We start from the raw sequence: 24,003 nt of genomic DNA on the forward strand, positions 1-24,003 counted from the left end.
TTTCTTTCAGTGTTTGGTAAGATCTCTAGCTGATTTTTGTTGGCCACAGGGATTTGTTCACCTTCCAACTACCAAGTTAATATGAATTATTCATCAATACAATGCATGGGACTAATGTTTTGAAGACGTGAGAAGAAATTTGAAACGATCTATCCTTGTACTTCCGTGGCATTGTTAGCATTTTACACACTGCTGCAATGTGTGTTCAAAGCCCTGATATAACATTTAAGATATTCTATAGTTAATGTCATAAGGACTGCAGCAAGACTGGATTACTGATTCCTTACAAAGGTTCTTAGACCACTAAGAACAAAGTGGGAATTACCATTTATTTCTAGGCTGACAATAGTTTGAAAAAAATCATTCCTCATAATTTAATTTCCTGATAACTGGAATGGCTTTCAAAAATATTTAATTAACTTATATCAAATGAAAATGTTCACTTTCCTACTAAGCACATAACATGAAAAACAACTTAAAGATAATTAATATTTCGGAAGAGTTCACTGCACTACTTTGAATTTTGCAAAGGAGGTCACGTTATTTTGTCATTTATATTCAAATTAAAAACCTGTCAAAACGCATTCCAAGCAAAGATATTTGGGTAATTCATTAGTCGAAAGGCAACAACTTTAGATGAAAATTGTTCTTGACATCAAAGTCTAGCCATTAATTACTGGTAATGAAACCCAATTATACAGGTTCAGTTACGAATGACAATTCCTGTAGACATTTACTGACATTTAAGTAAACTAATTAATCACTGGCTGCATCGAGCAAAAAGAACTCGAGTTGAACACCCTGCTTTTATAATAGAATCTAGATATAACTGACATTATGCTCCAGTGGTTTTTTATATATGCATTTTCAATTAAAAAAATTAAATTTGTTCCATCCATCACTAAGAATGAAAGCCATTCACCTGCCAGACTAAGTTAAATGCAAGAGTTTAACTGCCCTTAGTATTTATGATTACATGATGTTAATGCCATCTGTATATCATAAAAATTGTTACAGAGTTGATCTTCAGACAACATTTTTTAGTGGAAACGTTTGACTTTATTTACAAGACAACAGTAGCAACTACACAAATTCATCAAGCGCCATAACTAAAGAAGCGCTCTCCCTGTAGAGGTTCCCCATGCTGTTAACACACTGGTTTACGCAGATCATGTGATCTTACAGCTCAGGATTATTCTTAAAACTACAGTCCAACATTTCCCCAAAACTATAATTACAACATTCCTCCCCCTTTAACTTTTCTGTATATTTTGTACATATAAGGATATTTATCTCCTGATATTAAAATATTTACAAACGTCATGAAATTACAAGTTCTGTCTTTCAGGTGGTTTCCTGATCCATGTGGAACATCGCAGCCCCATGACTTCAGATTCTCCTGAAGGAAACACATTCTCTGGAACCGCATTATCAGGTACCTCATTAGGCACTTGCAGTTCAGTGTCTTCTGCTCCAACAGAGGGGTCAGGCATGTCTGTCCTCGGTTAAACATCTTCAGCAGGAACCAGTGTTTCCGTAATGGTCACAGGTGGAACAATATCTTGTTGTGGTATCAGTGTTTGAAGCTGATCTTTGGTGGCATTGGATCGAGGTGTCCCTGGTGTCCCTGCCTCCCAGGAGGTTACCGAGGTCTGGCTCCACACCCTCAGCATTCCCTTCACCATGGTCGTCTTCGGACTCACTACTGGACTTATCATCCTGTGGAGTTGCATCAAGATCCTCTTCCTCCAGTGGGTACCCATTGCCAGTGCCAGATCATGGACAGCGCAGCATGAAACCACGATCAGTGATACCCGCTTTGTGGGGTATTGTAGTGCTCCCTGAATGGTCCAGGGATCGGAAGCGCATCTTGAGGAGACCTTTGGTCCTCTCTACTACCACGCTTGTGGAGGCCTGGCTCTTGTTGTAATGCTTCTCTGCTTCTGTTTCTGAGTGATGGAGAGGCATCCTGAGCCATCTCTTCAACAGATAGCCATTGTCAGCCAGCAGCCATCCATCCAGTCTTGCTGGAGCACTGAAGAGCCTCGGCACCTGGGAGTGTCTCAGGATGTACGCATCATGGGAGCTGCCAGGGTACCTTGCACGGACTTGCAGAATCTGCATCCTGTGGTCACACACTATCTGCATGATGGCCACATGTGTACATGTGTACACCCTGGATGCGGGGGAACCCAACAATCGCTGCGAAGCCTCTGGCTTGCTCAGTCTGGCTGGCCTCTTCCGTACGCTAAAGAATAAAGGTCAGTGCCAGCCTGAACAGAGCTTCTGTCACCAGCTTGACGCAACTATGGACAGTTGATTGGGAGACTCCACGCAAATCCCCACTGAGTCCCGGAAAGAGCCGTGGGCATAGATGTTGAAGGCCGCTGTGACCCTCAGAGCCACTGACATGGGGTATCCACCCACACAGTCGGAGCTGATCTCAGGTCCAATCATCTGACAAATGGAGGTCACAATCTCCCTTGAGAGTGGAGCCTCCTTTGGCATTGCACCTCAGACATATTGAGGTAGCTGCATCGCCGCCTGTAAGCTCTGGCAGCAGGATAATGGTGTCTTCTGTGGCCCTTTCCACCTTGGACTTCCTACCGGCCCTCTGCCCCTTGTGCCTGCGCCTCTCCTCCCACAGGTCCCTCCCCTGGAAGCTGCATTGGGGGACTCCTGGCCTTCTCTCTCTTCTGCCCCTCTCTTGCTTCTCAGAGGAGGTGCTACCAGCGGAGACCACAATCCCTAATACCAGGGTAAAAGGCGGCTGTCTGATATGAGGCCTGGGAATGCTAAGAATGAAGCCCCGAACATAGATGAAGCTGCCAAGTATCAACAAGCAACCAGCTGCAAACTATCTCCAAAACTGCTCACTACTTACACTGGCAATGCTGCTGACCCTTTTTATCCCGCCCTTGAATCAGGTGAAAATGTCGGCTGCCTGCCTGCCCGTTTTGCCCGTGTGATGAGCAGTAAATCGCACGGACGAGGTAATATCACAGTCAATTGGGCTGTTAAGGGCCTTAAGTGGCCTGTTAATTAATGGTTGGCACTGCTCTGGCAGCCGTGCATGCCTGCTGAGTGAAATATTGCACTAGTGCGCGATGACATAGGGACATTCACCCGACATCATCATGCACTATTTTACTCCGGTTCGGGTGGGGTGTGTGCCGGCCCTTGGGACAAAAAATTCTGCCCCATGAGTCACTTTTTGGTTCCCTTGACTGTTCTCCATCTTCCTCTCCAAATTGGGATTAGGCTCAGTCTTGTCTGAGGACGGCGCCTCATCAGTAATCCTGCAGCTTTCTTCTATGTATCTTCTCTTTACCACAGAATTTAGTCGCGGCCTTCCTTTTGACTTCACTGTCACCCAGGCTTCCCTCAGGTGCAATCTCAATTTGTCATAGTTCAGTAGTTGAGTCACCCAAGATGTCATTATTTGCTCACCTCTTGGAAAGTTCTATGATTTTTGTTTTCAAGGCCTCGTTAGCTTTATTTTGCTGATTCTTCAGCTCTTCTGTCTCTTTCTTGTATCTGTTGGCTTCCTCCTGGAAACTTGAACATTGCTATGTCTTCTCTGCCAACTGGTTCTTCAGTTTGTTCAGAGAGCTGTCAAATTTTTCCTGTTTATTTTTGTACTTTTCCAGAGGCACAAACTTTGACCTGATGGAACCTTGTAGTATGTGAAGGTCTTTCAACAAGATTTCCTTTCCTTTGCGAAGGTTACTCACTTTGTCTTGAACGCTGTCATTCATCAGCATCTCCTTGAGGTTCTTCTGCTGTTCTTCTATGTCGTTGTTTAAGACAGTCTTCATTTCTTCATTTCTCGTTATCTTGACTCCCTTCTCTCTCCCCTTGTCCAGTCCCTTCCCACCTACATCCGTGATTCCTCTGACACCTTACGTCACATCAACAATTTCCAGTTCCCTGGCCCCTACCGCTTCCTCTTCACCATGGACGTCCAATCCCTCTACACCTCCATCCCCCACCAGGATGGTCTGAGGGCCCTTAGCTTCTTCCTCGAACAGAGGCCCGAACAATCCCCATCCACCACTACTCTCCTCCGTCTGGCTGAACTTGTTCTCACGCTGAACAATTTCTCCTTCAACTCCTCTCACTTCCTCCAAATAAAAGGTGTGGCTATGGGTACCCGCATGGGCCCCAGCTATGCCTGTCTCTTTATGGGGTATGTGGAACATTCCTTGTTGCAGTCCTACTCCGGCCCCCTTCCACAACTCTTTCTCCGGTACATCGATGATTATTTCGGTGCCGCTTCATGCTCTCGTCAGGACTTGGAAAAATTTATTAATTTTGCTTCCAATCTCCACCCCTCCATCATTTTCACGTGGTCCATCTCTGACACTTCCCTTCCCTTCCTTGACCTCTCTGTCTCAATCTCTGGTGATAGACTGTCCACCAATATCCATTACAACCCACCGACTCCCACAGCTATCTCGACTACAGCTCCTCACACCCCACTTCCTGTAAGGATTCCATCCCATTCTCTCAGTTCCTTCGCCTCCGTCGCATCTGTTCCGATGATGCTACATTCAAAAACAGTTCCTCTGACATGTCCTCCTTCTTCCTTAACCGAGGTTTTCCACCCACGGTCGTTGACAGGGCCCTCAACCGTGTCCGGCCCATCTCCCGCGCATCCGCCCTCACTCCTTCTCCCCCCTCCCAGAAACATGATAGGGTCCCCCTTGTCCTCACTTATCACCCCACCAGCCTCCGCATTCAAAGGATCATCCTCCGCCATTTCCGCCAACTCCAGCATGATGCCACCACCAAACACATCTTCCCTTCACCCCCCTTATCGGCATTCCGTAGGGATCGCTCCCTCCGGGACACCCTGGTCCACTCCTCCATCACCCCCTACTCCTCAACCCCCTCCTATGGCACAACCCCATGCCCACGCAAAAGATGCAACACCTGCCCCTTCACTTCCTCTCTCCTCACCGTCCAAGGACCCAAACACTCCTTTCAAGTGAAGCAGCATTTCACTTGCATTTCCCCCAACTTAGTCTACTGCATTCGTTGCTCCCAATGTGGTCTCCTCTACATTGGAGAGACCAAACGTAAACTGGGCGACCGCTTTGCAGAACACCTGCGGTCTGTCCGCAAGAATGACCCAAACCTCCCTGTCGCTTGCCATTTTAACACTCCACCCTGCTCTCTTGCCCACATGTCTGTCCTTGGCTTGCTGCATTGTTCCAGTGAAGCCCAACGCAAACTGGAGGAACAACACCTCATCTTCCGACTAGGGACTTTACAGCCTTCCGGACTGAATATTGAATTCAACAACTTTAGGTCGTGAGCTCCCTCCCCCATCCCCACCCCCTTTCTGTTTCCCCCTTCTTTTTTTTTCCAATAAATTATAAAGATTTTCCTTTTCCCACCTATTTCCATTATTTAAAAAAAAACCCACTAGAGCTATACCTTGAGTGCCCTACCATCCATTCTTAATTAGCACATTCGTTTAGATAATATCACCAACTTTAACACCTATGTGTTCTATTGTACTATTGTCGTTGACATCTTTTGATGATCTGCTTCTATCACTGCTTGTTTGTCCCTACAACCACACCAACCCCCTCCACCTCTCTGTCTCTCTATCTCTCCACCCACCACACACACACCTTAAACCAGCTTATATTTCAGCTCTTTCCTGGACTCGAACTCAAGTTCTGTCGAAGGGTCATGAGGACTCGAAACGTCAACTCTTTTCTTCTCCGCCGATGCTGCCAGACCTGCTGAGTTTTTCCAGGTAATTCTGTTTTTGTTTTGGATTTCCAGCATCTGCAGTTTTTTTGTTTTTATCTTCATTTCTTCAGGTTGTTTAATCGTTACACACTCCTTTTTCATCCTGTTGCAGTTCTTGGACTCTCCAGGCTCTTTATGCAATACCTTGCCTTGTTCCTTTTTTGAGACAGGAACTCTTCCAGTTTCCTTTTGAAATTTTACTGGCCAGTCAAGGTTGATTTCCCTTAACCAATTTCGCCTTAGAAGGTTTGGTCCTCTGCCTTTCAATACCAGATATGCTGATTGGCTTCTATAATGAACAGCTGCTTTGGTGATACCTTTCACCTGGATTTCTTCGCCTGTGTATGTTTTCAACTTGGCAGATGTTTGTTCCAAATATAATTGTTGATTATTTTTATTTAGCTATCTGAAAGTGTGTTCTATTACAGTGGTAGAAGCTCCTGTGTCTACTTCCATTTTTAATGGTTTACAATTCACTTGCACTGTAACAAATATTGGCTCTGTCTTCCCAACTTTCATGTTGAATAATGAATACATATCTGAATTGGTTGTTTCAGGCTCTTCTACACTATAAGCTTCATTGGACTTTGTTTGTGGTTTGGAAGCCTGTTTAAATCTCGCTTTGTGCTGTCTTATTATGTGTCCCCTTCTGTGACAAAAATAACGTTCTAGTTTTTTATATTGCCAATCGCTAGGAAACTGATTGTTTCCATATCACTGAAAGTTATTTTTCGATTTAGTTGCTCAGCTGTTTCCTCTCATTTTTCGGTTAGTGGGGGCTGTTTCCCGCTTCACGGCGGAGTCCTGGGTTTTCTCGCCACTTGTGCTGCGTCATTTTGCACCCCTTGAATTGCTTGTGAATCTCTTACAGCATTTTCCATTGTCAGAGCTATTTCTAATGTTTTCTTAAAATCAAGATTCACTTCAGCCAGCAATCTTCGCTGAATAGTGTCTTCCTGCATGCCACATACTATACGATTTCTGAGCATGTCATTCAGGGTTTCATCAAAATCATAATAGTCCGTTAGTTGTTTTAATTTTGCCACGTAGGTAACAATTGACTTCCCCGGGGCTCTACTTCATGAGTTGAACCTGAACCTCTGCATTGTGACTGAGGGCTTGGGTTGAAAATGTCCCTTAACGAAGTCTACTAATTAACTGAAAGTCTTCGAATCTGGGGCATTGGGGGCCAACAAGCTTTAAACCAAACTGTAGGTTTTGCTCCCACAAGTACTCAGGAGAATCGCTCTCCTCTTCTATTCTCCTGTGATTTTGTTTGCACGAAAGAAGAACGCAAGACATTCTATATGCTGAGACCAATCATCTGTGGCTGGCTCAAAGAGATCAATTCTGCCAAACTGTGGCATTTTGGATGAGTAAATTTTCTGTTATTTTTAATGAACTTAGATACAATTGCTGGATGAGGTACAGCACTGATTCTGATTTATCCTTGTCACAAGTTTGTTACAGAGTTGATCTTCAGACAACTTTTCTTAGTGGAAACATTTGACATTATTTACAAGACAGCAATAGCAACTACATGCGTTCATCAAACTCCATAACTAAAGAAGTGATCTGTCTGTAGAGGTTCCCCATGTTGTTAACACATTGGTTTACACAAGTCATGTGATCTTATAGCACAAGATTATTCTTAAAGCTACAGCCCAACATTTCCCAAAGCTATAATTACTACCAAAATAAATACTCGAAACTCTTCTCCCCAATTCAAGATATCGTAATAAATACTGTTCCATACTTGTGCATACAAAGTTTGATATTATGAATTATAATATATTGCATTCAGGGTGGTAAGGATAAGATATCATTGCTCTTTGATTAAACTTATCCACTTAATTCATTTTTTTTAAACTGGGGTCCTCAGAACCGAGTGGATTTGCATAGCTCTTGAGCTAAATACAAATGTTTTCTACACTGACATCAGGGCCTAGATATTAAGGCAAAGGCTGGTTCAGAGCTAGGGAAGGATGGGGTGGGGAGGGGGTGAGTGTTGATGGTTAGGTCTGGAATTATGTGTGCGAAACCCGAAGTAAAGTTAATGGGTCAAATTCTCCCATTTCAATTTTTCTTTTGGGTTTTGAGTCTCCAGGCTGGGCAGTGAATCTGATGTACACCTGTAGGGTGAGATCTAAAGTCTACTAGTGGAAAGGCCAATGCAGAAATGAAACTTGAAGCAACCAGGAGGTGTTTAGAGTGAATTCACAAAAAGCAAGGGCAGCACTCATGTTCAATGATGCTCCCCTTGAATTATTACCTGGTGCAGTTAGGAGCACGAGCGACACTCTTTTCACCATCCAATGTAAAGAAAGAAACTTGTTGCTGTCACCGAGATGTAGCTGGGTGTAGCTTCAGGATGAGCAGCAGGATTACAAACATAATACTTGTCAAGCTGGCTTTGAAGAAAGTGGAAATATGAAAGCTAGACTTTGTGACAATCTTACTTGCGAGAGAAGAGGCAATCAGAATCCTGATCATTGTGCAAATGATGGTAGCCTGTCTTATTCAGTTAAGGTGGCAAAAGTAGGACTTGTTTGACACATAGATGTAAATGCTTGAGTGTTGGGTACAGCTAAAACACCTCAAGGATGATTGTAGCTGCATCTTGTGATATCTTTTTCTTCACCTCAATTGTGCAACATACTTGGAACCCCCAAAGGAACACCCGTTCCCATCTTCATCTTTGTAAGGTGCAATGTCAAAGCCAGCAGTAAGCAAGAATATTTAGGGGAAACATAAGTGGGGGAATGAATCCAAAACTGCAAAAACAGGTGACTCATCACATAAAATCACCAAAGTTATGGAGTAAATTGTAGAAAGAGAACCAGAAACTGCAAGAAATAAACAGCTCTTGGAAAGACTTGTTTCAATGCGTGAACCCTCAGGACTCCACTTGCACCCAGCTTCTAATCGAGGCTCATGCTCTGGGTGGAGCCTCACCACAACTAGTAAACTAAGGACTTATATCATTGAATTTTCACAGCTAACTGAGGCTGGGCAAGCTGTTGATGCATCCTCATTATTTAGCCCTAAATAATGCCTCATATGTCCCGATTTTATGAACTCCAACCACAGTGTGCGACTAGTGATCAGAGATTGATAAAATTCACCCAAGTACTGTAGGTAGACATGTGTTAGGCAGTTGGGGCTAAATTTTGCGACTTTCTGGGCAGAAGGAAAATGAGGCACTGCTTATTCAACTGGTTTACAGTTTATGACAATAAATGAGACATGGTTGATGGGAACATCCCATTAGCTGGAGAAACACTCCTGGGCAGCTATTAATTTCAACATATTATAATCAGAATTGATTAATAGATATACTTTAATAAATAGAACGATGCTAGTTCCACCAGGGATTCCAATTAAAGAAAAATCATCAACTGTGATTATTTTCCTTCTAAATAAACAAATTATTTCTGACTGTGACTCCAGGTTATTTTCTCTGTTGGCTTTCAAGGGCATTAGCATTTTAAAGCTCATTAGAATAAATTTAATAAAATGTAACATTTTACATTTAACGGTGTTACATAATAGCTTGCAGCATACTAATACTATTCATTAAGATTCTATCCACAGGAAATGTTTTGCATATTTAACCAAAACTTGACTTGTAGTTCCTCTTACTATCAGCTTGTACTTAATTAAATCTGTCAACATTTTGAAATTGGGATAAATGCTGTGCATATGAAACCCTTGACAATGTAACAGAACTAAAAAAGTGTAAAAAAATATCATAGCTAACTAGGGATCTTATAACCTTACAAATATTTAACAAACTAATTGACTGACGTTTACCATGCTCCAGAAATAAATCCTTAGAATTCATCTAGATCTGGAGGGGGTGCAGAGGAGATTCACCAGGATGTGAACATATAAGTTATGAAGAGAGGTTGGATAGACTTGGGTTGTTTTCGTTGGAGCAGAGGAGACTGAGGGGCGACCTGATCGAGGTGTACAAGATTATGAGGGGCATGGACAGGGTGGATATGGAGCAGCTGTTCCCCTTCATTGAAGGGTCAGTCACAAGGGGGCATAAGTTCAAAGTGAGGGGCAGGAGGTTTAGGGGGGATGTGAGGAAAACTTTTTTACCCAGAGGGTGGTGATGGTCTGGAATGCACTGCCTGGGAAGGGTGGTGGAGGCAGGTTGCCTCACATCCTTTAAAAAGTACCTGGATGAGCACTTGGCACGTCATAACATTCAAGGCTATGAGCCAAGTGCTGGTAAATGGGATTAGGTAGGTAGGTCAGGTGTTGCTCACATGTCGTTGCAGACTCAATGGGCCAAAGGGCCTCTTCTGCACTGTGATTCTGTGATCTACTGACTCTAGAACTTTTCTCGAAATGGAGTATATGTGGAAAGACTTGTAACCTAGCTTGTTCTTCTTGAGTCTAGCACTGTTAATATTGGTCTAAATTAATTATTTTAACTCATTAGCTCTTGGAGCATGCAGCAGGGGAACTGCTCAGCCCCTGAGGGCCCCTCTCTGCAGGGAGTAGTGTCTTTGACTGTAGAGTAAATGGTTAACATCAGAAGCACCTGAAACTGATGTGACTATGATGCAACATCACATGACTAAGAGACTGCGAACAGTTGGGAAGCAAGAAATAGAACTGTGTTTGTAGCACTGAGATGTATATACATATCTGTAAATAAACAGGAATGGTTTTTATGAATAACAGCCTATAGTAGCATTCTTAGGGTAATAGAAAAACCCTAAAGAAACTCATCGAAGACCCGAACTCAAGACAAAACATTGACAGGCTGAGGGGTGGAGCCATAAGGCGAGGGAGAAAGCAACAAAGACAAATCCTGGCGGTGTGGCAGGTGACAAGGCCATGAATAGGGCAGCCTGAAGTTTCTCAGGGTGACTAGAGCAAGGAAGGGGAATAGGAGACCTAGTTAGACTGACTAACAGCACCCCTGAGTCTGAGAGAGAGAGAGAGAGAGAGAGAGAGCTAGAGAGAGACAGAGAACAGCCAGGAACTGAAGCCTGGAGTAGCAAGCCTGGTGAATCGCTACATTGAGGAGCTGAGGCCATGAATAGGACACAGGTCTGGAGCATCAGCAGTGAATATTCTCTGCGAATAGTTTGTTTTTTGAAGTTTTGCTTTCTCTTGAGGGTTTATACAGTTTTGATACCGATGGAATAAAACAACCTTTTTTTTTAACCTTCGTGCAATCTGTGTGCTTAAATCCCACATTACTTCTTGGTATCATTGGATCATGGTGAACGAAACGGAAACTCGCCTGGCTGAGATAGAGCTGAAGGTGAATGAACAGAAACTGGACCTATCAGTGAGGGAAGCCAAAGTAGCTGCAATTCCAGCAGAGGCGCAGGCTTCAGAGAATAAAGCTGAGAGTCAAAGTAGTGATGAGAAAGTGGGTTCCAGTGTGCTTTCTTTTAACATAGGAGAAGGGCGGAATATCCCATCACAGATATTCTACTTGCTGATGGGTAGGAAGTTGGGCACAGCTGGTCATAGCATCTACCGGCCCCAACGAGAGGGAGCAGGCAGCATTCATGCTGGATTATCTGTGCAGGAAAGTTTGGCAGGAAATACTGGAGAGAGGTGAAAATGTTCAAAGCAGTTAATGACAAACCTTTGAGGTCCCTGGCGTGGGTTTTTAGGGACAGCAGTAGCCTGCTGCAACTTCAGAGGTTTTACAAATACAAGCAAACTGAAAGAAAAGGACCTGGTCTCCAAATCCCTGGAGCTGAAGTTGTTTGAAAGCATCGTCCTCCTGGTTCCTCCTTTAAAATAACCAGGGACATGCAGCTGAAAAATCACTTAGCTGAAGCAGTGAGAGATGAAGACATCCAGAGGAAGTGGAGGAGACTTACAAAGTGACCAACTCTGACTGTCCTCCTTTGATGTGCAAGATTACATCATCTGGATCATAAGGAAAGACTGGATTCTAAGATCAGGAAAGCGGCCACTATCAGTGAGGTGACTGTCTGTATGGACAGAGATGTAGACCTCCTGCTGAACAGGCAGATGAAAGAGATAGCTGCACAGCAAGCACAAATCCAATCCTTGCTGTCCTCTATTTATAGTAAGCCTTGCAACCAAACACAGCCAAGGGATACTCCAAATAGGTGCTGAAATTGTAATAGGTTTGGACACTTCCAATGAGACTACCCTCAACAATCACAAACACCACAGACATCAAGCATGGCAATCCCACCCAGCACAACTCCATTCCACGTCACTCACCAGAGAAGGTACAGACTCGGCAAGAGGAGGAAACGCTGAGGCCCTCAGCCAGAAGACTGAACATGTAAGGCAACTGGCTTTTGTCAGTTCAGAGAGGATCATGGCTGATGCCATGCCTATGCCTCAAGCAAACAGCAACATTCACACCCCAATCCTCTGTAGAACTCTGCCAGGGTGTCATCAAAGTATCATGGATATGTTTATGAGGGAGACCCAAACCCGATCCAGAGGGGTAGAGCGACATACAGTATCAGTTTTGCCATCCATCTCAAAAACACTAGAGCAGCTTCAACTGGTCAATGAAGACATCAGTAGGTTTCACTTCTACTAGAAGACTCAATTGTCCAACGAGCTGATGCTGTCTAATGAAGGAGACCAAACAAGCATGTAAATTGCTGAGGTGCTGGAAGAGATTTGGGGAGGAGGGCAGAGTTCTCTATTGGCTTGTTCATGACAATGGGAGAGAAATGAAGCAACTCATCCTGCCTGTCAGTTTCAAGCGTCAAGTGTTGACCACAGCTCGTGATCATTGGGTCACCAAGTGTCGGAGAAGATAGCTATACTGACAAGAAGGTAGTATTATTGGCCAGGGATGGCTGCCAATATTGCCAATTACTACCAGAACTGTGAAAATTGTACTTTGGCCAAAGCAGGGAAGCAGCTCAATACTAGTAGTCACAACTGTGACACCAAACCTGTTGCTGGAGGACAACCTCAAAAAACCATTTCCAGAGGGGAGTTGCTCGATGTCAAAAGTGGTGGATGATGTGGGGACAAGTAGCCCATTTAATGGTATAGTGAAACCTGAAGCGGCAGCCAATGGTGTTCTGCGTGAAGAGAGGTTGGATAGCGATGGCAAATCCTAGAATGTATGTATCAGGGATTCTGGGGGCTGCATCCATCATGAGGAGTCCGACTCTGGTGCCAGAAGGAGATGCAGAGATGTCAGGCAGGGAGGCTACAACTGGAGCAACCAGTACTGCTGATCATGTAGTCCCTGGAGACATGACTGATCCAGACCCCATGTCGATGACACTTCGCAAAGCCTGGGTGTTATTAGAAGTACCAATTCAGAAGAGCGGCCGAGTAGGTCATCTTGAGCAAATGCTGGATATCATTCCAACCCATTCCGTTTGCCTAGATCAGTGATGCACGAAGGGAATGGTGCCACCGATGTAGACCCAAATATGCTGGCTGTTGTGGTTCAATTGAACCTGCTGATCATGTGCTTGCTCAGTAAACAGTCACTATGTGCTATATCTAGTTGCTAGGATGGCAATTCTCACACAGGGAAGTGTGTAGTGGGGCGCCCAACAGCAAGTGGCAATGGTGAGGGAGAGCACCGAGCACGGGAACAGGAAGGCCCTCCCTGCAGGGAGCAGTGTCTTTGACTAGCTGAGGGGCAGAGCCAGATGCCATGAGGTGAGACAGAAAACAGCGAGGACATGTCCAGGGTTTGAGTGGCAGTGTGGCAGGAGCCAAGCCCATGAAAAGGACAGTTTGAAGATTCCAAGGGTGGCTAGAACCAGAGAAAGAGAGATGGAGAGACAGAGAGAGAGAGAGACTGCAGCCAGGAGCTGAAGCAGTAGATCAAGCCTGGTGAGTTCCTGTATTGAAGAGTTGAGGCCTTCAGTCAGAATGAGACCAGAGCATTGGCTGTGTTATGAAGAGATATTAATAGCTATAATGTTATTGGAAATTATTTTTTTAAATAGAGCATAGTGGTGTCTATGTGTGTATCTGTCTGTGTCTTAATTGTATTAAAGCCAGCTAGTCTGGGTTGCTTTGAAGACTAGTAGTTTGAGATGTTAATTGGGTAAACAATAAGTTTAATCTCAAGTAAGGTAAAGGGTATATTTGCATTTGTTGAATAAAGCATTCAAAAGAATGGGTAAAATCTTGCACCTAGCTGGGAGACACCATGCAATGCATTTATATTAATAATAAAATTAGTGGGATGAAAATGTTATTGTTAGAAGATGTGACATTAAAAGCCTAGGGTACGATAGAAAATTCAAAGGGGAAGCTAGGTATAAACAGAAAGGAATTTTGTGTGTGCATGTCAGAGGCATGTAAGATCTAACCAGCCTGTAAGCCTACAACTGTGTCTGCAAAGGAACCAAATTGCAAGGGAACTCATTTTGAATTCGTAAGGTCAAACGTGCTTTGCCTGGTGTCTCTGTAAAGTCTATGGGTTATTGTTGCCTTGGTGATGATTTGCCTGGGCAGGGCGATTAAATTTGGGGATTTGTTTAAAAGTTATTATGGTAGTAATTTGTAGACATGTGCATGTGTTTAATTTGTTGTTAAATTAATAAATTTTTAATTTAGTTTTATTTAAAAAACCTCTTGAGGCTTCGTAGTTTTATTTCTGATGTCAGATCGGCATCTCAAACATACCAATTGAAAATATAGGTTATGAACAGTTGTTCAAGTTTCCCTCTGGGATTTAAACAACTCAGCCTTTACCAACTGCTGTGTCAAAACAGGCTGTGAGCATTCTCTGTAAATAGTTTCTTTCTTGAAGTTATGCTTTCCCTTGAGAGTTTATACAACTTTGATGTCGGTGGAATAAAGGAATCTTGTTTATTAACCTTCTTGAAGTCCATGTGCTTAAATCGCACGTTACAATAACAAAACATGCAAGAGGCTAAGTACTAATGAAAGGAACCTAAGCTTAAGTGCTTATAGGAAAGGTTTTCTTGTATTTGATGCAGAAATCTTGATATAAATCAATTTTAAGCATAAAATGTAAATCCAGAAAGTGAAACAAGTTTCCCAGTCCACAAATTGGAAAGGACATCATAAGGGTGAGAAACAAAAGGCAAAAAACAACTGATAGTGGAAATGTGATTTTCAAAATCATGGGCTGAATTTTGCGTTTGTTGGGCAGGCAGGCCTGACCGAATCGGCGGTGAGCAGGGAACTAATCCCCGCCACGCCGCCATTTTGCGCCAATTAAGGCCCGCCCAGTGCGTTTCAGACTCCCGTGTTCATCGGGAAAATTAAATTGATGGCTGGTTCCAATGGGGAACTGACAGTCTGTATAAAGAACAGCCAGGCAGCCTCCTTTAAGTCAGTGACTGGGCACCACAAGAGGTGAGGGCAGAGGAGGAAGAGGGGGGCAGGCTGCAGGGTAGGCCAGCGGGGGGCCACTGTGCCCCTCGGTTCTCCAATGCCTGCCTTGCTGTCGTCCTGGAAGAGGTGTCCAACCATTGGGAGGGCTAGTTTCTGGAGGATGGGAGGAGGAGGGCCCCCCACGTGACCAGGCAGGCGCGGCAGGGTGGTGGAGGCTGTAAGCTCCCATGACGATATGCGGCGCACAGGGACATAGTACCGCAAGCACTTCAATGATTTGTTGCGCTCTGGAAGGGTGAATACCATGGCGGCCTGGCCACTTAACCCAGCAGGTAGCCTTAGCCTTAGCCTTTGAGGCCCCCCCACCCCCCAATGTCTTAGTGTCATTACTGCATTGGGCATTTGGCACACACTGGGTGGGAAAACAGATAGTGGTCATGCTTACATCAGCCTTGGTGGTTGAGGAGAAGATGGTTTCTCCCCGCAGCATATGTTTGTCGTATTTGAGTAGTCTGGGGGCAAACTGCAGGGGAGGCAGCTAGACAGATACTCAGAACTCCAGCACATGTCTTATTGATGATGATGAGATGGTGGAAGGGGAACCTCAAGGTGTCGTGGTCAAGAGCCATCTGCTGGCCTCGGCGCCACACCTAGTTGCGCCTCCTTGTCATAGGCGCTAAGACCCGTGTGTTATTCAAAGTAATGGATGCTGAATATGTCCAAGGTGGCCGTTGGGGGAGGGGGTTGGGAGCAGCATACTATCTTATGGGGACAGGAGCAGCTGGAGGCCTCAGATGGGCCGCTGTGGTTGGGGTGCGGCATGCGTGTGCAGAGTACATGAGCGATCAGCCCCAATAAATGCTCTTCTCTGTTTTGCAGGCAAAAACTGAAAGCAATATCTGGGAGTGTCAGCGGACTGGTGGTGGGCACACCATGCTGCAGCATCTCACCATGTATGAGGAGCAGGCCATGGAGCTGGGGAGGAGGCAGGCAGCCAGATCAGCAGGTGTCGGCGAGGCTGGGGTGCAGCGGCCAGGTATTTGAGGGTCACAGTCCCATCCACTCTGTCTGCCCACCATCCAAAGTACTGATGATTGCTGCAATCATTAATGCAGCAACACTGCTCATTCGCAGACTGATGCAGTCAGACATGTGGGTCAGACACAAAGGTTCCTTGGCCCCTGGAGGATGCGCATCTCTAGCACCTTCCAAAGTCGCCTTATCCCATTTGTGACCACTATCCCCATGGCCTAACGTACCATGGCATCGCTGCTGCACATCCAAAGACTTACTGCATCTTAGGAGGGTTTGTACCTCCACCATCCTTTCAGCCAGTGCATCCCACATTACTCTGTCCAAAAGGTCCTCAGCACCTCACCTGTCAACCTCATGGCACTCAACTTAAATAAATACCACCACGTTAGTCATCCCTGCGCCAAGGGGAAATGTTGCCTTCTGTCCACCTGTTCTATGCCCCTCATAATGGTATGAAGGTCAATAATGTGACCTGTGCTCCATGGCAAATGTCACAAGTGTATGCAATGTTTCCTCATAACTCCAACTCTCCAGGCCAGCATGCATCCAGGTCAGGATGCACTCTCCCCACTCCAATGCCATCCCTCTCATGAAGCGCAGGTCACAAATGAACGCAGAAGTGTAGATGTGGCCTCGACAGCGTTTTCTGCACTTGCAACATGGCTTCCCTTTTCCTACATTCTATTCCTTGGCTAATAAAGGTGAGTCTGGCTTCGATCTTGTTAAATGCCTTACGTTCCTGTTCTGCTACCTTCATGGGTCTGCCCAGCAAGGTCCCTGTGAGCATCATGACTTCCCATGGTCCTACCATTACTCATGTATTCCTGTACTTTGCTTGTCTTGCCCCAAGTGCTTAACCGCACACTCATCCACATAACATTCCATGTGGCATTCCTTAGGCCATCTGACTAGCCTGTCTGTATGCGTGTGTAATGCTTGGGCCTCCTCTTGACTATTTACCACTCCACCAGTGTTCGTCTCCTTAGGTTCTTAAAGGGTGAGCGACTTATGAGGCTTGGGGGGAAATGGATGAAAGGTGTTACTGACTGAACGCTAACTGATGCAGTGTCTTTGTTGTTAATTTCAGCATCACCACCGCATGGCCGCCACCAACAAATCCAGAGCCCCCCCCTCCACACCTGAGGGCCAATACTTGCAACTTGCATCACATCCTTTCAGCGAGCCAGGTACCAGCGCAGTGACAAACACTTTGGTGGGGATTATGATGTTGGCTAGTGTCCCGGGGCACAGTGGAGAGGGCACTTCACAATCTCTGGAGGAGATGGCATGGACAGAGAGTGCCGACGGCGCCAGCAGCCGGAGGACAGCAGGGGACCAGGCACATGCTGAGTGCGGCAGTGACGATGTGCTTCTGGAGATGTCAGCCATGCAGCAGCTGCTTGCGGCAGAGTGCGCGGGAGCATCTGGCAGGGTTGCATGAGCGTGTGCTTCACTTGGTCTCTGTGGTGGAGGAATTCAGGCAGAATGTCAGTGATGGCATGACCTCAGGACAGAGCTTCAGGCTTCCTCCATTGAGAGATTGGCGACTCTCATGGAGAGGGGCTTCAATCGGATTGAGACTCTTCTGATTGGGTTACGCTTAGACCTTCAAGCCCTCACAGAGCTAATGGCCACAGGTGGTCAATCGCAATGTGGGAGATGTTCTGGGCACCAAGTGTCGCCGCTCGGTGCCCATCCATCTGCAGTGAGCATGGAGGTCCAATGCCTGTTGTCACTGCGAGCTCCTCTCAGGGCGCTCCGGATGAGGGCAGCAGCTCCTCCGCCCCTCTGCCAGTGACCATTGCATCCGCTGAGGCTATGACAACTGGGGAGGTGCCAGTTCTAGAACTGGCCACTCCCTCCCAGGCGGGGCCTCCACAGGCTCCACGGCCAGAGGATGGCCGCCAAGGTCATCGAGGCCAACAGGACAGCAGAGTCAGCAGGCTGTCTCACAAGCCATTCCAAGCGATGGGGTGGCACCTAGACATAGCACCCGAAAACGTAAGTATAAGGCACGTTAGGCATTCCACAGGTTTGTCACTGGTGATTTTGTGTCGGCTCTAGATTAGGGAATATATCATTATGTATGTCAGAGCGATGTTTGTGCTTTATTTTGGTGGGAATAAAGTCCACTTTTCTGACCATGGTTGAGGGTGTTTCCTTTGTGCTGCATTTGTATGTTTCACAGACATATCATGAGTGTTTGAGTGGACATTGATGTTTCTGTACTAAGCCCTTAGTTGCAGCTGATGAGGTGGATGATGTAGCACCTAGGTGCCACGTGTGGAAGCGCCAGGCAATGCTGGTACTCCTGATCCATGTGTGTGGAACTAGCTGAAGGTTTGTTGGATTGTCTCCCAGGTGTCCCTGCCTCCTTGGTGTAGTCCCGGGTCAGCGTTTAGCCCCTCAGCATTCCCCTGTGCTTCCTCATCCTCAGAATCAGTGCTGGACTCATCGTGTGCGGCCACATCCACTGCGCCAACGTCTTCATTGTCCACCGCGTCCCCTCTTTCTAGCATAAGATTGTGGAGAACGCAGCATGCATCCACTATCACCAAGACACGACCTGGGAGGTACTGGAGTGCGCCCCATGAGCGATCCAGGCATCGGAGGCGCATCTTGAGAAGATTGATGCTTCTCTCTACCATAGCCCTCGTGGAGACATGGCTCCTATTGTAGCACTGTTCAGCTTCTGATATTGGGTGGCAGAGAGGTGTCATGAGCCACCTTCTGAGGGGAATGCCCTCTTCATCCATCGAGCCGAGCCGGAGCATGAAAGAGCCCCAGCACCTGGAAGTGTCTGAGAATGTAGGCGTCATGGGAGCTGCCTGGGTATCTGGTACAGACTTGTAGAATCAGCATCCTGTGATCACACACTATCTGCACGTTCATGGATTGGAAGCCCTTCCTGTTGACGAAGGCACTGGGCTCACCTGCTGGCGCCTTGATGTCCACACGTGTGCAGTCTATTGCACCCTGGACGCGGGGGAAGCCAGCAATGGCCGCGAAGCTTTTGGCTGGCTGTGTCTGACTTGTCTGGTCACAGCGGAAGTGGATGAAGGTCAATGCCCGTCTGAACAGAGCATCTGTAACCTGCTTGACACAAATGTGGACAGTTGATTGGGAGACACCACATAGATCACCCACTGAGCCCTGGAAGGAGCCAGATGCATAGAAGTGGAGGGCAACTATGACTTTTAGAGTCACTGGCATGGGGTATCCATCCACAGAGTTGGGGGTGATCTCAGGGCCAATTATCTGACAGATATAGTTGACTGTTCTCCTTGACAATCGGAGCCTTTTTCTGCACTGCACCTCAGTCATATTGAGGTAGCTGCTTCGCCACCTGTATACCCTGGCAGTAGGATAGTGGCTTCTTCTGCGACCCCTTCCACCTCAGAAAACCTCTTGATACTGCACCCCTTGTGCCTGCGCCTGGCCTCCCAAAAGTGGCTCCCCTGGAAGCAGATTGTCCACACCTGGCCTCCTCCTTATTCTAGCCCTCCCTACCTCCTCTGGGGAGCTAGCTCCAGTGGAGATGTCAGAACCCATACCCAGGCTAAATGGAGGCCTCCGGAAAGCTGCAGGCCTGATAAAGATTACTGTCTGCAGACTGCTGAGCTGAAGCTTCAAAATGCAGACAAAGCTATTGGAAATCAATCTGAACTGGTAACAATCACACAGGCAAGTTTAAAACACTCTGCATTAAAAACTTCAGAAAAAACATTAGCAACCCCTGTGAGCCCACATATCCCACCCATGGATGAGGTTTGTTAAAAAATCAGTTACCTGCCTGCCCGTTGGGCCTGTGCGCCAAGGCGAAGATCACACGGGCTCCTCAAAATTGCCGTTAATTGCCGAGTTAAGGGCCTTACTAAGGCCTTTAATTAATGGCGGGCACGCGTCGCACTTCATAGTACGCCCACCAACCTAAATATCGCGATGCCATGCACTGACGTCGGGACGCTCGCGTGACATTTTAAGCGCTGATGTGCGGGCTCCACCACCCGCACGTCAGCCATAAAATTCTGCCCCATGAGTGGATCAACAGAGTAGATAAGGATAAACTGTTCCTATTGGTGGAAGGATTGAAAACCAGAGGGCACTGGCTTAAGGTGATTGGCAAAAGAGGCAATGGTGTCAGAAAAAAAAAAACTCAATGCAGTGAGTTGTTAGGATCTGGAATGCACTGCCTGAGAGTGTGGTGGAGACACTTGAACAAAACCAGGCAGAACAGAAAAATAGAACAGAAGTAGAGTTGAATTTTAAAATGTCAAGATTTTCTAGATGATCCCAGTGTCAGGAAAGTTACACAAAAAACAAACCTTGTATTGTAATGGTACAAAAGGCAAAAACAAGATCTTATATGAGAGACAAAATGGCAATACAAGAGGGGTTGAGATTAGCTAATTGGTGCTTTGGTAGAGTAGAAGATTGTTGCCGACCCAGCCGAGTATCCCAAGTTGTAAGTATGCAATCACCTGCTTAAGTACAGCTTGTAATAAGAATGTTCTGCTGGGCCCTTGTCAATGGTCTGTTAACATTGTGACTGCTTGAATTGTGTAAAGTAGTAATAAGTTCACATAGTCTTTCAACTAATGAATTAATGTGTTGAACTAATGTCTTGTGAGTTAATGAATTCCTGGAATGTAACTGACCCTTAACCTGAGCCAGAAGATGCTATAGATGAACAGCATTTAAAAAGGAAAATAGCAAAGCGAAAGTACACATGCAGGCATGCACACACACATACACGCAAACTGAAGCTGACTAATCTGCAAAGTATTTGTAGTTTGAAGTGCAGGAAATGGGAAGCACGTGGTTGAGGGCCCCTGCCCTCAATGGAGGGGAATCCTCAATTGAGAGAAAAGGCTCAAATGTCAGAAGCAATGGTATTGGAAGTGGCATTGTAGGAAAAGACATGACAGAACCAGAGAACCAGGTAGAATGGAATAGAGTCCTTGCAGGAAGCGGGGTGGGAGTAAATATAGTCAAGCTAGGTGTGGGAGTTGCAGGGCTTATAGCAATATCAGTTGACAGCTGATCCCCTGAAATGGAATTAGAAAAGTCAAGAAAGGATAGAGTCAGAGATGAACCATGTGATGGGTGGAAATTTGAAATAAAATGGATTAAATTTCTGGTTCAGAAGTAACAGGAAGTGGCACCAATATAGGCATCAATGAAAAGAAATGAAGGAGGGGACCTGAGCGGGACTGGAACAAAGAATGTTGCATGTATCCCATGAAAGGCAGGCATAACCAGGACATAAAGCGGTTGTTGTACTTATTTAGAGCGAGTGAAAAGAACCGCTTGCTCAATGTGAGAACAAGTTCCGGCAGGCGGAGGAGGGTTGAGGTGGATGGGGACTGGAAGTAAACAAACCTGATGATAAGAGGGTATGCCTAAAAGGAAATGGAAACCCTGAATAATGCTGTGCTTTTGCTCTAATTTAAAATATTTCACTGTTTCATTCAAGGTCTGGTGCTATGAAGTTGAAAGATCACAGGCATGATCAAGATGGTTCATTTATCAGAATTCAACTTGAAAAGATAGTTTTCACAGAAACCATTTTCTAATCGTAAGGATAATCACAGGTATATGTAGCATCAGCTTTTAGTACTCACTCACAATTTGTGTTGAAACAGATTGGGATATAATCATGCTGTGTTATTATAGATTATATCACATTCATGCTATTAAGATAGGCACTCAGTCATATTGATTTCCTAGGTTTCCTAGCTGTATCGTCTGAGCCTCACCTACTTTACTGAATCCTTAGTACGCTTCTGCTGTAAAGTTGCATCTACTGCCCCAAGAAAATCTTGGCATATTTTTAGTGAAACAATATCCCTTTTGTTATCCTCCATATTATTGTTTCTATGTATAGTGCAAGATTTCTTATCAAACATGTTTTTTTTAATTCACTGTTGCTATTTTCTTATAATTGTTCACGCAGACAATAGTAGATTATAATTCCCTAAAACTTTTCAATTCATCATGTAAACTACGATAAAGAAGACGTGAAATTTTCAAATAATTTACGATGGAACAATATCTACAATGGATGAGTTACAGCGTGATATAGAATCAGGGGCTCAGATATTCCATGTGGTAAGCTTCATTGGAATTCTGCCAATGCATCTTGAGTTTGGCCTATTGATGGCTGGCAAAGGGATTTTTCCAGAATTGCAGTCTTTAAAAAAAGATTTGTTGAAGAGTGAAGCAGAAAGCTGGTCTCCATGGAAGGAAGCTTTAAATAAATGACGCTAATGGTATCTAGAGAGGGGTGTATCTACATGGCTCTTAACCCAGTACTACAAGCCAGCATCGCCAGAAGTTCAACAATCTAACCATGGCAGACAAGATGACACATTGGCACTCTCACTTTTCTTCGTTGGGCACACTGGACACCAATTCCTCACCTTGTAAGGTTAAGAGCTGCAAAACTAGCCCTCCGCACTATACTCTGTGTCTACCTCCAGGGTTTTTAGGTTGGCAGAGCTGTGCGGGTACAGCAGATTATGTGGGATCAATGAGCCGGAGCATATTGCAATGCCGATCCCCATCTGTCACGGCAGCAATAGTTCTGCTTTAGATGCCAATAGTCCTCTTGGTTATCACAGGGAGGTGGTGGGTGGTGGTAATGTCACTGGACTAGCGGTCCAGAGGCTCAAGCTAATACTCTGGGGACAGGGGTTCAAATCCCACCAGAGAAGCTGGTGGAATTTAAATTCAATTACTAAAATCTGCAATTAAAAAAGCTAGTCTCGGTAATAGTGACCATTAAACCATTGTCATAAAAACCCAACTTGTTCACTAATATCCTTTAGGAAAGGAAATCTGGCATGCATGTGACTCCAGACCTATAGCAATGTGCTTGACTTTTAAATGGCTGAGCAAGTCTCTCAGTTGTATTAAACTGCTACAATGTTTAAAAGGCATGAAACAGGAAGAACCACTCATCATTGACCTAGGCATCGGAAACAAAAGGACTCCTAACCTTGTCTCCTCCGCAAAGTCCTCCTTACTAACATCTGGGCGCTTGTGCCAAAATTGGGAGAGCTGTCCCACAGATGTGTCAAGCTTATAATCATGGAATCATACCTTACAGACAATGCTCCAGATACCACCATCACCATCCTTGGGTATGTCCTGTGCCACTGACATGACAGACCCACCAGAGGTGGCATCATAGAGGTATAGAGTCAGAAAGGAGTTGCTTTGGAAGTCCTCAACATCAATTCTGGACCCCATGAGGTCTCATGGTATTAGGTCAAACACGGGCAAGGAAACCTCCTGCAGGTTACTGTAGTATAAAGGTTCCTGGCATAGCAAGGGTTAATGTGGGACCGGGAAACAGTACAGCCACAGTGTGATGTAAAGGGACACATGACCTGAGACTAGAGCCATTGTGGACTGGACACACACCTGTATAGAAGCAAGCATGGAGTTAGCTCATAGCTTGGGCTATACCCTATATATATGTACATAGTTATGTGTTACCAATAAACACTTAACGTTCAACCATACAAGCCTCAGAACCTCCTTGTGTGACATACTGAACAGGCATTCAACATACAACATCGAGGCAGCTAATTGAAACACCCAGAGCCTCAGGGAAGCTGGAGCAGAAATTCAAATGCTGGAAAATTAAAGGAGCAACATTCTGACCTGACTGAAAGCACCTGAAGTGAAAACACAGAGGGAGGGTTTTTTAAATTCATTCAGGGGATATGGGTGACATTGGCCAGTCTAGCATTTATTGCCCATCCCTAATTGTCCTTCAGAAGATGGTGGTGAGCTGCCTTTTTGAATCGCTGCAGTCCATGTAGTGTAGGTACATCCACTGTACTGTTAGGGAAGGAGTTCCAGGGTTTTGACCCAGCGACA

At 45.4% G+C, this 24,003-nt stretch overlaps 1 protein-coding gene across 1 annotated transcript in view; it reads right to left on the bottom strand.

The window, feature by feature from the left end:
- The window catches only part of LOC121284081 (cytoplasmic dynein 2 heavy chain 1), a 770,821-nt gene that overhangs the window by 70,265 nt on the left and 676,553 nt on the right, over nucleotides 1–24,003 (bottom strand). The window lies entirely within an intron of this gene.

The sequence above is a fragment of the Carcharodon carcharias genome, chromosome 11 (assembly GCF_017639515.1).
Source record: "Carcharodon carcharias isolate sCarCar2 chromosome 11, sCarCar2.pri, whole genome shotgun sequence".
NCBI classification, from domain to species: Eukaryota; Metazoa; Chordata; class Chondrichthyes; order Lamniformes; family Lamnidae; genus Carcharodon; species Carcharodon carcharias.